General features: G+C 39.5%; 1 protein-coding gene across 1 annotated transcript in view; it reads right to left on the minus strand.

Moving 5' to 3' along the window:
• LOC140146407 (myomesin-1-like) overlaps positions 1-15,071 on the minus strand; it is a 41,331-nt gene that overhangs the window by 12,083 nt on the left and 14,177 nt on the right. The gene's annotated exons all lie outside the window — the stretch shown is intronic.

Below are 15,071 nucleotides of genomic sequence, written 5' to 3' on the forward strand. Positions count from 1 at the left end.
TGTAAGCATGTGAGTGCTAGAGCAAATGTAGTGGTCGGCAGAAAGAACCTGTAAGAAAAAGACACAGCCGTGACTAACGTCACGGCTGTGTACTAATGTAACTAGACTTAGCTGTGGTCTAAGACCACGAACACAGCCGTGTTGTAACCCCCAATGACCTTTGACCCCAAAATAAATGAAAATCCCATAGACATTGGCTAATGTCAATGCATGGGTGCACGTGGCATCACTTTGCTATGTTATTTGTGGCAGAAGCGGCATTTTGAAGGTTTTTCGTCTCAGGCCGGAAGTGACCCCTTAATGACCTTTGACCCGAAATAAAAAAAACCACATATGAATTGGGTAACCACAATTCATGTGTGAACATACCGTTACTGTCCTATGTTTTTCTTAGCAAATAAGACATTTTGAAGGTTTTTCGTTTTATACCGGAAGTGACCCCTTAATGACCTTTGACCCCAAATCTGTGAGGACCCCATAGACACTGGGTAATAACAATGCATGTGTGCAAGTGGTGTCACTGTCCTACGTAATTTGTGGGAGAAGAAGCATTTTAAAAGGTATTTCGTTTTATACCGGAAGTGGCCCTTAATGACCTTTGACCCTAAATAAAAAAATACCACATATACACAGGGTAACTACAATTTATGTGTGAACATACCGTTACTGTCCTATGTTTTTCTTAGCAAATAAAAATTTTTGAAAGTTTTTCGTTTTATACCGGAAGTGACCCCTTAATGACCTTTGATCCCAAATCTGTGAGGACCCTATAGACACTGGGTAATAACAATGCATGTGTGCAAGTGGTGTCACTGTCCTACGTAATCTGTGAGAGAAGAAGCATTTTTAGTTGAAATCACGTTTTTGACCCCTATGACCCCTGCGTGACCTTTGACCCCACGAGTTTCATATGACATGTAGGGGCATGGTCAATGATGGTTGTGACCAAGTTAGGTTAAAATCGGTGTGAGCATGTAAGTGCTAGAGCAAATGTAGTGGTCGGCAGAAAGAAAGAACCTGTAACGAGATCTGATTGCGTTCGCCTGCGACCGCGAGTATGCACAGCCAGCAGTGACAAATGAGTTATGACCCCGAATCTGTGAGAACCGGAAGTGATCCTTTAATTACATTTGACCCCGCAAAAATATTGCATAGTGCTTAGGATGTCATAAGGAATATTCCTGGTGAATTTCAGCTTAATCGGAACTTATACATGAATTTTGATTTTTTAAAATTTATGATTGACCTTTTGACCCCTTAATGACCTATGACCTCAATGAAAAAAAAAACCTGATGTACACTGACAAAATGCATTGTTCCAATTTTAATTAAAAATTCTACTATGTTTAGTTGTCGAGATAAAAATTCTTGAAGTTATTTAGGTTTTTGACCGGAAGTGACCCTTAATGACCTTTGATCCCAATTCTGTGAAGGACTTTTAGACACTGACTATAGATGATGCATGTGTGTAAGTGACGTCACGGTGCTATGTAATATGTGGGAGGAGTAGCATTTTTAGTGAAAATCCAAGTTTTGGCCATTGACCGGAAGTGGATGACATTTGACCGGAAGTTGATCATGTGACATCTGTGGCACCACCAAACGGTTCTACTGACCAAGTATGGTCATCATGCCTGAAAGCATGTGGCTACGATGGCTGATTATGATGTTGACAGAAAGAAGAACTAGACTTAGCTGTGGTCTAAGACCACGAACACAGCCGTGTTATGACCCTTTAATCACCTTTGACCCCAAAATATATGAAAACCCCATAGACATTTGCTAATGTCAATGCACGTGTCCATGTGGCATCACTTTGCTATGCTTTTTGTGGCAGAAGGGGCATTTTGAAGGTATATCGTTTTATACCGGAAGTGACCCCTTACTGACCTTTGACCCCAAATGTGTGTACACCATATAGACACTGTGTTATAACAATGCATGTGTGCAAGTGGCGTCACTGTCCTACGTAATTTGTGGAAGAAGAAGCATTTTAAAGGTATTTCGTTTTATACCGGAAGTGACCCTTAATGACCTTTGACCCCAAATAAAAAAAAATACTACATATAAACTGGGTAACCACAATTCATGTGTGAACATACAGTTACTGTCCTATGTTTTTCTTAGCAAATAAAATTTTTGAAGGTTTTCATTTTATACCGGAAGTGACCCCTTAATGACCTTTGACCCCAAATCTGTGTACACCCCATAGACACTGGGTAATGACAATGCATGTGTGCAAGTGGCGTCACTGTCCTACAGAATCTGTGGAAGAAGATGCATTTTAAAGGTATTTTGTTTTATACCGGAAGTGACCCCTTAATGAGCTTTGACCCCAAATAAAATAAATACCACATATACAATGGGTGACTGCAGATCATATGTGAACATACCGTTACTGTGCTATGTTTTACTTAGCTAATAAAAATTTTTGAAGGTTTTTCGTTTTAAACCGGAAGTGACCCTTAATGACCTTTGACCCCAAATCTGTGTACACAACATAGACACTGGATAATTACAATGCATGTGTGCAAGTGGCGTCACTGTCCTACGTAATTTGTAGGAGAAGATGCATTTTGAGTTGAAATCACGTTTTTGACCCCTGTGACCCCTGCGTGACCTTTGACCCCACAAGTTTCATGTGACATGTAGGGGCACGGTCAATGATCATTGTGACCAAGTTAGGTCAAAATCGATGTAAGCATGTGAGTGCTAGAGCAAATGTAATGGTTGACAGAAGAAAGAAGAAGAACTAGACTTAGCTGTGGTCTAAGACCACGAACACAGCCGTGTTGTGACCCCTTATTGACCTTTGACCCCAAAATATATGAAAGTCCCATAGACATTGGCTAGTGTCAATGTACATTTGCATGTGGCATCACTATACCATGTTACTTGTGGCTGAAGGGGCATTTTGAAGGTTTTTCGTCTCAGACCGGAAGTGACCCCTTGATGACCTTTGACCCAAAATAAAAAAATACCACATTTACACTGGGTAACCACAATTCATATATGAACATACCGTTACTGTCCTTTGTTTTTCTTAGCTAATAAAAAATTTTTGAAGGTATTTCGTTTTATACCGGAAGTGACCCCTTAATGACCTTTGACCCCAAATCTGTGTACACACCATATACACTGGGTAACACCAATGCATGTGTGCAAGTGGTATCACTGTCCTACGTAATTTGTGGAAGAAGATGCATTTTATAACTATTTCGTTTTATACCGGAAGTGACCCCTTAATGACCTTTGACCCCAAATTAAAAAATACCACATATACACTGGGCAACCACAATTTATGTGTGCATATACCGTTACTGTCCTACGTTTTTCTTAGCTAATAAAAATGTTTGAATATATTTCGTTTTATACCGGAAGTGGACCCTTAATGACCTTTGACCCCAAATCTGTGTACACCCTATAGACACTAGGTAATTACAATACATGTGTGCAAGTGGCGTCACTGTCCTACGTAATTTGTGGGGGAAGATGCATTTTAAAGGTTATTTCGTTTTATACCGGAAGTGACCCCTTAATGACCTTTGACCCATATAGAACAAATATCACATATACACTAGGTAACTGCAAATCAGGTGTGAACATACCGTTACTGCCCTATATTTTGTTTAGCTAATAAAAATTTTGAAGGTATTTCGTTTTATACCGGAAGTGACCCCTTAATGACCTTTGACCCCAAATCTGTGTACACCATATAGACACTGGATGATAACAATGCATGTGTGCTAGTGGCGTCACTGTCCTACGTAAGTTGTGGGAGAAGATGCATTTTTAGTTGAAATCACGTTTTTGACCCCTATGACCCCTGCGTGACATTTGACCCCACAAGTTTCATGTGACATGTAGGGGCATGGTCAATGATCATTGTGACCAAGTTAGGTCAAAATAGATGTAAGTGTGTGAGTGCTAGAGCAAATGTAATGGTTGACAGAAGAAAGAAAGAATTAGCTGTGGTCTAAGACCACGAACACAGCCGTGTTGTAACCCCTTAATGACCTTTGACCCCAAAATATATGAAAACGCCCATAGACATTGGCTAATGTCAACGCATGTGTGCACGTGGCATCACTTTGCCATGTTACTTGTGGCAGAAGGGCATTTTGAAGGTTTTTCGTCTCAGACCGGAAGTGACCCCTTAATGACATTTGACCCCAAATAAAAAAATACCACATATGAATTGGGTAACCACAATTCATGTGTGAACATACCGTTACTGTCCTATGTTTTTCTTAGCAAATAAAAATTTTTGAAGGTTTTTCGTTTTATACCGAAAGTGACCCCTTAATGACCTTTGACCCCAAATCTGTGTACACCCCATAGACACTGGGTAATAACAATGCATGTGTGCAAGTGGCGTCACTGTCCTACATAATCTGTGGAAGAAGATGTATTTTAAAGGTATTTCGTTTTATACCGGAAGTGACCCCTTAATGAGATTTGACCCCAAATAAAAAATACCACATATACATTGGGTGACTGCAGATCACATGTGAACATACCGTTACTGTCCCATGTTTTACTTAGCTTATAAAATTTTTTTAAGATATTTCGTTTTTTACCGGAAGTGACCCCTTAATGACCTTTGACCTCAAATCTGTGTACACCCCATAGACACTGGGTAATAGCAATACATGTGTGCAAGTGGCGTCTCTGTCCCACATAATTTGTGGAAGAAGATGCATTTTAAAGGTATTTCTTTTTATACCGGAAGTGACCCCTTAATGAGCTTTGACCCCAAGTAAAAAAAATACCACATATACATTGGGTGACTGCAGATCATATGTGAACATGCCGTTACTGTGCTATGTTTTACTTAGCTAATAAAAATTTTTGAAGGTTTTTCGTTTTATACCGGAAGTGACCCGTAATGACCTTTGACCCCAAAGCTGTGTACACCACATAGACACTGGGTAATAACAATGCATGTGTGCAAGTGGGGTCGCTGTCCTACGTAAGTTGTAGGAGAAGATGCATGTTTAGTTGAAATCACGTTTTTGACCCCTGTGACCTCTGCGTGACCTTTGACCCCACGAGTTTCATGTGACATGTAGGGGCATGGTCAATGATCATTGTGACCAAGTTAGGTCAAAATCGATGTAAGCGTGTGAGTGCTAGAGCAAATGTAATGGTTGACAGAAGAAGAAAGAACTAGACTTAGCTGTGGTCTAAGACCACGAACACAGCCGTGTTATGACCCTTTAATCACCTTTGACCCCAAAATATATGAAAACCCCATAGACATTGGCTAATGTCAATGCACGTGTCCATGTGGCATCACTTTGCTATGCTTTTTGTGGCAGAAGGGGCATTTTGAAGGTATATCGTTTTATACCGGAAGTGACCCTTACTGACCTTTGACCCCAAATGTGTGTACACCATATAGACACTGTGTTATAACAATGCATGTGTGCAAGTGGCGTCACTGTCCTACGTAATTTGTGGAAGAAGAAGCATTTTAAAGGTATTTCGTTGTATACCGGAAGTGAACCTTAATGACCTTTGACCCCAAATAAAATAATACTACATATAAACTGGGTAACCACAATTCATGTGTGAGCATACGGTTACTGTCCTATGTTTTTCTTAGCAAATAAAAATTTTGAAGGTTTTTCATTTTATACCGGAAGTGACCCCTTAATGACCTTTGACCCCAAATCTGTGTACACCACATAGACACTGGGTAATGACAATGCATGTGTGCAAGTGGCGTCACTGTCCTACAGAATCTGTGGAAGAAGATGCATTTTAAAGGTATTTTGTTTTATACCGGAAGTGACCCTTAATGAGCTTTGACCCCAAATAAAAAAAATACCACATATACATTGGGTGACTGCAGATCATATGTGAACATACCGTTACTGTGCTATGTTTTACTTAGCTAATAAAAAATTTTGAAGGTTTTTCGTTTTATACCGGAAGTGACCCCTTAATGACCTTTGACCCCAAATCTGTGTACACAACATAGACACTAGATAATTACAATGCATGTGTGCAAGTGGCGTCACTGTCCTACGTAATTTGTAGGAGAAGATGCATTTTGAGTTGAAATCACGTTTTTGACCCCTGTGACCCCTGCGTGACCTTTGACCCCGCGAGTTTCATGTGACATGTAGGGGCATGGTCAATGATCATTGTGACTAAGTTAGGTCAAAATCGATGTAAGCATGTGAGTGCTAGAGCAAATGTAATGGTTGACAGAAGAAGAAGAAAGAAAGAACTAGATCTGGTTACAGATCTGGACCTAGCTGGGCCGGAAATGCCAGTCTTAACTTAAAGTTTGACCTTTGACCGGCTATTATGGACATCTCACACCATTAATGGTGCATCACTGTAGCATGTAGGGGCTTTATCCGTTTTCCATAGGCTGAGATACAGCTACTTTTCCGTAATTTTAAACATTTTTTGCAAATTTGACGTTTTGACCTCCTTAATGACCTTTGACCCCAATATAAAAAAAAACCTCATATACACCGAGAAAATGCATTGTTACAGTTTAAATTAAAAAATCTACTATGCTTAGTTATGGAGATAAAAATTCTTGAAGTTATTTAGCTTAAAACCGGAAATGACGTCTAAATGACCTTTGACCAAAAAATAAAAATACCGTGCATACATCAGGTATCACTAATACATATATGAAATTTATGTTACTCTGGTCTAGTTACGTTTTGAGATATAAAAAAATGAACATATTTGATGATTTTTGGTTTTTGACCGGAAGCGACCCCTTAATGACCTTTGACCCCAAAACTGTAGACACCCCAAAGACCCTGGTTGGTAGCAATGCATGTGTGCTAATGACAACACTCTGCTATGTAATTTGTAAAGACAGTGATTTTTGAATATTTTTAGCTTTCAGACCGGAAATGACCCCTTAATGACCTTTGACCCAAATTCTGTGAATAATTTATAGGCACTGGATATAGCCGATGCATATGTGAAAGTGACGTCATTATATGATGTAACATGTAGGAGAAGAAGCATTTTGAAGATATTTGGTTTTATACCGAAATGACCCCTTAATGACCTTTGACCCCAAATTTGTGAATATCCTATAGACACTGGATATAGCCGATGCATATGTGCAAGTGACGTCATTGTAGGATGTAACATGTAAGAGAAGAAGCATTTTGAAATTTGTTGCCAGAAGAAAGAAGCAGAAGAAGAACTAGATCTGGCTACAGATCTGGACCTAGCCGGGGCCGGAAATGCCAGTCTTAAAGTTTGACCTTTGACCGGCTATTATTTGATGTCAGTGATTGATATTATGGACATCTCACACCATTAATGGTGCATCACTGTAGCATGTAGGGCTTTATCCGTCTTCCATAGGCTGAGATACAGCTACTTTTCCGTAATTTTAAACATTTTTTTTTGCAAATTTGATGTTTTGACCTTCTTAATGACCTTTGACCCCAATATAAAAAAAAACCTCATATACACCGAGAAAATGCATTGTTACAGTTTAAATTAAAAAATCTACTATGCTTAGTTATGGAGATAAAAATTCTTGAAGTTATTTAGCTTCAAACCGGAAATGACGTCTAAATGACCTTTGACCAAAATAATAAAAATACCGTGCATACATCGAGTAACACTAATGCATATATGAAGTTTATGTCACTCTGGTCTGGTTACGTTTTGAGATAAAAAAAAAGAACATATTTGACGATTTTTGGTTTTTGACCGGAAGTGACCCCTTAATGACCTTTGACCCCAAAACTGTAGACACCCCAAAGACCCTGGTTAGTAGCAATGCATGTGTGCTAATGACAACACTCTGCTATGTAATTTGTAAAAACAGTGATTTTTGAATATTTTTAGCTTTCAGACCGGAAATGACCCTTTAATGACCTTTGACACCATATCTGTGAACACCCTATAGACACCGTTCAAAGTCAAGTCACATGTCCTAAGCATGTTACCATCACATGTAATTTGTGGAAGAAGAAGCATTTTGAACATATTTGGTTTTATACCGGAAATGACCCCTTAATGACCTTTGACCCCAAATCTGTGAACACCCTATAGACACTGGATATAGCCGATGCATATGTGCAAGTGACGTCATTGTAGGATGTAACATGTAAGAGAAGAAGCATTTTGAAATTTGTTGCCAGAAGAAGAAGAAAGAAGAAGAAAGAAGAAAGATCCGATAGCATCACAAGACCTAGCCGGTGTCCCGGCTAGGTAAAGAACTAGATCTGGCTACAGATCTGGACCTAGCCGGGGCCGGAAATGCCAGTCTTAAAGTTTGACCTTTGACCGGCTATTATGGATATCTCACACCATTAATGGTGTATCACTGTAGCATGTAGGGGCTTTATCCGTCTTCCATAGGCTGAGATACAGCTACTTTTCCGTAATTTTAAACATTTTTTGCAACTGTGACGTTTTGACCTCCTTAATGACCTTTGACCCCAATACAAAAAAAACCTCATATACACCGGGAAAATGCATTGTTACAGTTTAAATTAAATAATTCTACTATGCTTAGTTATGGAGATAAAAATTCTTAAGTTATTTAGCTTAAAACCGGAAATGACGTCTAAATGACCTTTGACCAAAAAATAAAAATACCGTGCATACATCGGGTAACACTAATGCATATATGAAGTTTATGTCACTCTGGTCTGGTTACGTTTTGAGATAAAAAAAAATGAACATATTTGATGATTTTTGGTTTTTGACCGGAAGCGACCCCTTAATGACCTTTGACCCCAAAACTATAGACACCCCAAAGACCCTGGTTAGTAGCAATACATGTGTGCTAATGACAACACTCTGCTATGTAATTTGTAAAAACAGTGATTTTTTGAATATTTTTAGCTTTCAGACCGGAAATGACCCCTTAATGACCTTTTGACCCCTTATCTGTGAACACCCTATAGGCACCGACCAAAGTCAAGTCACATGACCTAAGCATGTCACCATCACATGTTATTTGTGGACGAAGAAGCATTTTAGAGTAAAATCGCATTTTTGCCATTGTGAGCAGGTCAAAGGTCAAATGGAGTTCAATTTCATGTCACATGTGGGGACTTGGTCAGTGGTGTTTGTGACCAAGTATGGTCAAAATCAGTCAAAGCATAACAGAGCTAGGACGAAACGTGGCAAGTCACGCAAAATGTCACGTGTTGCCAGAAGAAAGAAAGATCCGATAGCATCACAAGACCTAGCCGGTGTCCCGGCTAGGTAAGAAAGATCCGATAGCATCACAAGACCTAGCCGGTGTCCCGGCTAGGTAAAGAAGAACCTGTAAGAAAAAAGACACAGCCGTGACTAACGTCACGGCTGTGTAAAGAAAGAAAGAAGAAAGAACCTGTAAGAAAAAAGACACAGCCGTGACGTTAGTCACGGCTGTGTAAAGAAAGAAAGAACTAGACTTAGCTGTGGTCTAAGACCACGAACACAGCCGTGTTGTGACCCCTTAATGACCTTTGACCCAAAAATATATGAAAACGCCCATAGACATTGGCTAATGTCAACGCATGTGTGCACGTGGCATCACTTTGCCATGTTACTTGTGGCAGAAGGGGCATTTTGAAGGTTTTTCGTCTCAGACCCTTAATGACATTTGACCCCAAATAAAAAAATACCACATATGAATTGGGTAACCACAATTCATGTGTGAACATACCGTTACTGTCCCATGTTTTACTTAGCTAATAACAATTTTTGAAGGTATTTCGTTTTATACCGGAAGTGACCCCTTAATGACCTTTGACCCCAAATCTGTGTACACCCCATAGACACTGGGTAATAACAATGCATGTGTGCAAGTGGCGTCTCTGTCCCACATAATTTGTGAAAGAAGATGCATTTTAAAGGTATTTCTTTTTATACCGGAAGTGACCCCTTAATGAGCTTTGACCTCAAATAAAAAAATACCACATATACATTTGGTGACTGCGGATCATATGTGAACGTACTATTACTGTGCTATGTTTTACTTAGCTAATAACATTTTTTGAAGGTTTTTCGTTTTATACCGGAAGTGACCCCTTAATGACCTTTGACCCCAAATCTGTGTACACCACATATACACTGGGTAATAACAATGCATGTGTGCAAGTGGGGTTGCTATCCTACCTAAGTTGTCGGAGAAGATGCATTTTTAGTTGAAATCACGTTTTTGACCCCTATGACCCCTGCGTGACCTTTGACCCCACGAGTTTCATGTGACATGTAGGAGCACGGTCAATGATCATTGTGACCAAGTTAGGTCAAAATCGATGTAAGCATGTGAGTGCTAGAGCAAATGTAAAGGTTGACAGAAGAAAGAAAGAAAGAACTAGACTTAGCTGTGGTCTAAGACCACGAACACAGCCGTGTTGTTACCCCTTAATGACATTTGACCACAAAATATATGAAAACCCCATAGACATTGGCTAATGTCAATGTATGTGTGTACGTGGCATCACTTTGCCATGTTATTTGTGGCAGAAGGGGCATTTTGAAAGTTTTTTGTCTCAAACCGGAAATGACCCCTTAATGACCTATGACCCCAAATAAAAAAAAAAACCATATATACATTGGGAAAACACAATTCATGTGTGAACATACCATCACTCTCCTATGTTTTTCTTAGCTAATAAAATTTTTTGAAAATATTTCAATTTATACCGGAAGTGACCCCTTAATGACCTTTGACCCCAAATCTGTGTACACCACATTGACACTGGGTAATAACAATGCATGTGTGCAAGTGGTGTCACTGTCCTACGTAATTTGTGGGAGAAGATGCATTTTAAAGGTATTTCGTTTTATACCGGAAATGACCCCTTAATGACCTTTGACCCCAAATAAAAAAAAAATACCACATATACATTGGATAACTGCAACTCATATGTGAACATACCATTATTGTCCTATGTTTTCCTTAGATAATAACAAATTTTGAAGGTATTCCGTTTTATACCGGAAGTGACCCCTTAATGACCTTTGACCCCAAATCTGTGTACACCTTATAGACACTTGGTAATTACAATGCATGTGTGCAAGTGGCGTCACTGTTCTACGTAATTTGTAGGAGAAGATGCATTTTGAGTCGAAATCACGTTTTTGACCCCTATGACCCTGTGTGACCTTTGACCCCACAAGTTTCATGTGACATGTAGGGGCACGGTCAATGATCATTGTGACCAAGTTAGGTCAAAATCTATGTAAGCATGTGAGTGCTAGAGCAAATGTAATGGTTGACAGAAAGAAGAAAGACTAGACTTAGCTGTGGTCTAAGACCACGAACACAGCCGTGTTGTTACCCCTTAATGACCTTTGACCACAAAATATATGAAAACCCCATAGACATTGGCTAATGTCAATGTATGTGTGTACGTGGCATCACTTTGCGATGTTATTTGTGGCAGAAGGGGCATTTTGAAAGTTTTTTGTCTCAAACCGGAAATGACCCCTTAATGACCTATGACCCCAAATAAAAAAATGCCATATATACATTGGGAAAACACAATTCATGTGTGAACATACCATCACTCTCCTATGTTTTTCTTAGCTAATAATTTTTTTGAAAATAATTCGATTTATACCGGAAGTGACCCCTTAATGGCCTTTGACCCCAAATCTGTGTACACCACATTGACACTGGTTAATAACAATGCATGTGTGCAAGTGGTGTCACTGTCCTACGTAATTTGTGGGAGAAGATGCATTTTAAAGGTATTTCGTTTTATACCGGAAGTGACCCCTTAATGACCTTTTGACCCCAAATAAAAAAATACCACATATACATTGGATAACTGCAACTCATATGTGAACATACCGTTATTGTCCTATGTTTTCCTTACATAATAAAATTTTTTGAAGGTATTCCGTTTTATACCGGAAGTGACCCCTTAATGACCTTTGACCTCAAATCTGTGTACACCTTATAGACACTGGGCAATTACAATGCATGTGTGTAAGTGACGTCACTGTTCTACGTAATTTGTAGGAGAAGATGCATTTTGAGTCGAAATCACGTTTTTGACCCCTATGACCCCTGCGTGACCTTTGACCCCACAAGTTTCATGTGACATGTAGGGGCACGGTCAATGATCATTGTGACCAAGTTAGGTCAAAATCGATGTAAGCATGTGAGTGCTAGAGCAAATGTAATGGTTGACAGAAAGAAGAAAGAAGAAAGAAAGAAGAAAGAAAGAAAGAAGAACCTGTAAGAAAAAAGACACAGCCGTGACTAACGTCACGGCTGTGTAACTAGATCTGGCTACAGATCTGGACCTAGCCGGGGCCGGAAATGCCAGTCTTAAAGTTTGATCTTTAAACGCTAAACTTTGACCTTTCATCTTAAACTTAACATTTGACCCCTAGACCTTTGGGGTCATAATTTTTTTCATGTTTAGAATGTCGTAATAATCATTCCTGTATCACCACCTTAATCCCTCCTTCTTTCTCCCCCCCTTCCCCCAACTCAACCCTCCGTTTCTCATGATCTCCCCCTCCCTCTCTTAAATTTCAAATAATTACTCTGTTTTGTACCAATCGGCACCTTAATCGCTCCTCTCCCCCTCCCTCTCTCTTAAATTTCAAATCATTACTCTTTATTGTATTAAGGTTTATTAAAATAATGCGACTTTTGCTGGGTAACTTTAAAGACCCCAACCCCACCCCTCTACATTACTCCTTTCTCTCACCCTCCCGCCAGCTGTCCCTTACCTCCCAAGTTCCTCTATTATTTCCCCTACCCCACCCCTCCGTTTTTCATAATCTCCCCCTCTCAATACTCCAAATACTATTATTACTCTGTTTAGTACCAATCGCCATCTTAATCTCTTCTTCCCCAAATAATCTTTATTGTATTATTAAAATAAAAATGCGACTTTTGCTGAGTAACTTTAAAGACCCCATCTACCTTACTCCTTCTTTCTCTCACCATCCCGCCATTTATCTCCCCCTCCCAAGTTCCTTTATTACTTCCCCACCCACCCCTCCGTTTCTCCCTCCCTCTCTTCAATTCCAAATAATTACTTTTTTTGTAACAATCGCCACCTTAATCTCTGCTTCCCCCTCTCTCTCTTAAATTCCAAATAATTACTCTTTATTGTAGGCCTATTGATAAGGTTTGTTAACATAAAAATGCGACTTTTCCTGGGTAATTTAAAGATCCCCTCTCTCACTCTCTTAGTTCTTCTTTCTCTCACCCTCCCTCCATTTGTCTCCCCCTCCCATGTTCCTCTATTACTTCCCCTACCCCACCCCTTCGTTTCTCATGATCCCTCCCTCCCTCTCTTAAATTCCAAATAAATACTGTGTTTTGTACTAATCGCCACCTTAATCTCTCCTTCCCCTCTCTCCCCTCTCTATAATTCCAAATAATTAGTCTTTATTGTATTTATAAGGTTTATTAGAATAAAATGCGACTTTTCCTGGGTAATTTAAAGATCCCCTCTTTCTCCCTTACTCCTTCTTTCTCTCACCCTCCCGCCATTTGTCTCCCTATCCCAAGTTCCTCTATTACTTCCCCACCCCACCCCGGGCCCCACCCTCCGTTTCTCATGATCTCTCCTCCCTCTCTTAAATTCCAAATACTTACTGTTTTGTACTAATCGCCTTCTTAATCTCTCCTTCCCCTCTCCCTCTTATATTCCAAATAATTGCTCTTAATTGTATTCAGGTTTATTAAAATAAAATTGCGACTTTTGCTGGGTAACTTTAAAAACCCCTCTCTACCTTGCTCCTTTTCTTACCCTCCCCCATTTGTTTCTCCCCTTACCTTCCAAGTTTATCTATTACTTCCCTCCACGACTCCCCTTTCCATCATTTCTCTCAATCTCCACTTCCCCCTCTCTTAAATTCCAAATAATTTATGGCTCTCAATCTCTTCTTTCCCCTCTCTTGAATTCCAAATAATTAAATGACTTCACTTTATGTTCAAAGTATCATGAGCATGATCAGCACACGTTGAGTGGGTAGTAGGCGGTGAATCTCAAAGTGCAGTGCGTGTATGTTTACATGACTGCTCACATGGCACGCACGTCACCCAAACGGTATCGCTTTCCAATTATTGTATGTCTCGATTCTGGTTTATGTCATGGTCTAGGAAAAGTTCATAAAAATTGGAAATTGAACGCTAAACATTAATATGTATACATGCATGATCATCATGGTCGTCATCATTCCCTATCATGATGATGATGATGATGATGATGATGATGATGATGATGATGATGGTGATGATGATGATGGTGATGGTATGATGATGATGATGATGATGATGATGATGATGATGATGAGATCGGTTCTACCTTATGATGATGATGATGATGATGATGATGATTCATCATCATGATCATCATATCATCATCATATCATCATCATCATCATCATAACCATAATAGGCTCTACCTTATTCCTTCTTTCTCTCACCCTCCCGCCATTTGTCTCTCCCCTTACCTCCCAAGTTCCTCTCTTACTGCCCCCCACCCACCCACTCCGTTTCACATAATCTCTCCTCCTCTTTAAAATTCCAAATAATTACTGTGAACCAATCGCCACCTTAATCTCTCACGCGTCACGATTCTCGAGTACCCTGCTACTCAAGTATTTTATCTCATGATTGACAGGCACTAATTGACAGGCAAAATTATGGATTACCCAATTATTACAGTATGTCCCACTTATTTTTAGTTTCGTAAAATCGGAGGAACATATCTACAAGGTGTGCTTTTTCTAAAAATTTGTAGGCAAAAACGGATAAATTACTTCAAATATTGTGGCTATTTCAAAATTTAACCCTTGACTCCAAGCAATGGGTAATGACCATGCTGTCAGTGCAGATGGCATCAACGTACTATGTTGCATGTAGCAGATATAATTTTTAAAAGCTTTTTTAGACTCGGACCGGAAATGACCCCTTAATGACCTTTGACCCAAATTCTGTGAACACCCTCTAGGCACTAGATATAGCCGATGCATATGTGGAAGTGACGTCATCGTACTATGTAATTTGTGGCAGAAGAAGCATTTTGAAGATATTTGGTTTTATACCGGAAATACCCCCTTAATGACCTTTGACCCCAATTCTGTGTTAACCC

The sequence above is a fragment of the Amphiura filiformis genome, chromosome 2 (assembly GCF_039555335.1).
Source record: "Amphiura filiformis chromosome 2, Afil_fr2py, whole genome shotgun sequence".
Classification (NCBI taxonomy): Eukaryota; Metazoa; Echinodermata; class Ophiuroidea; order Amphilepidida; family Amphiuridae; genus Amphiura; species Amphiura filiformis.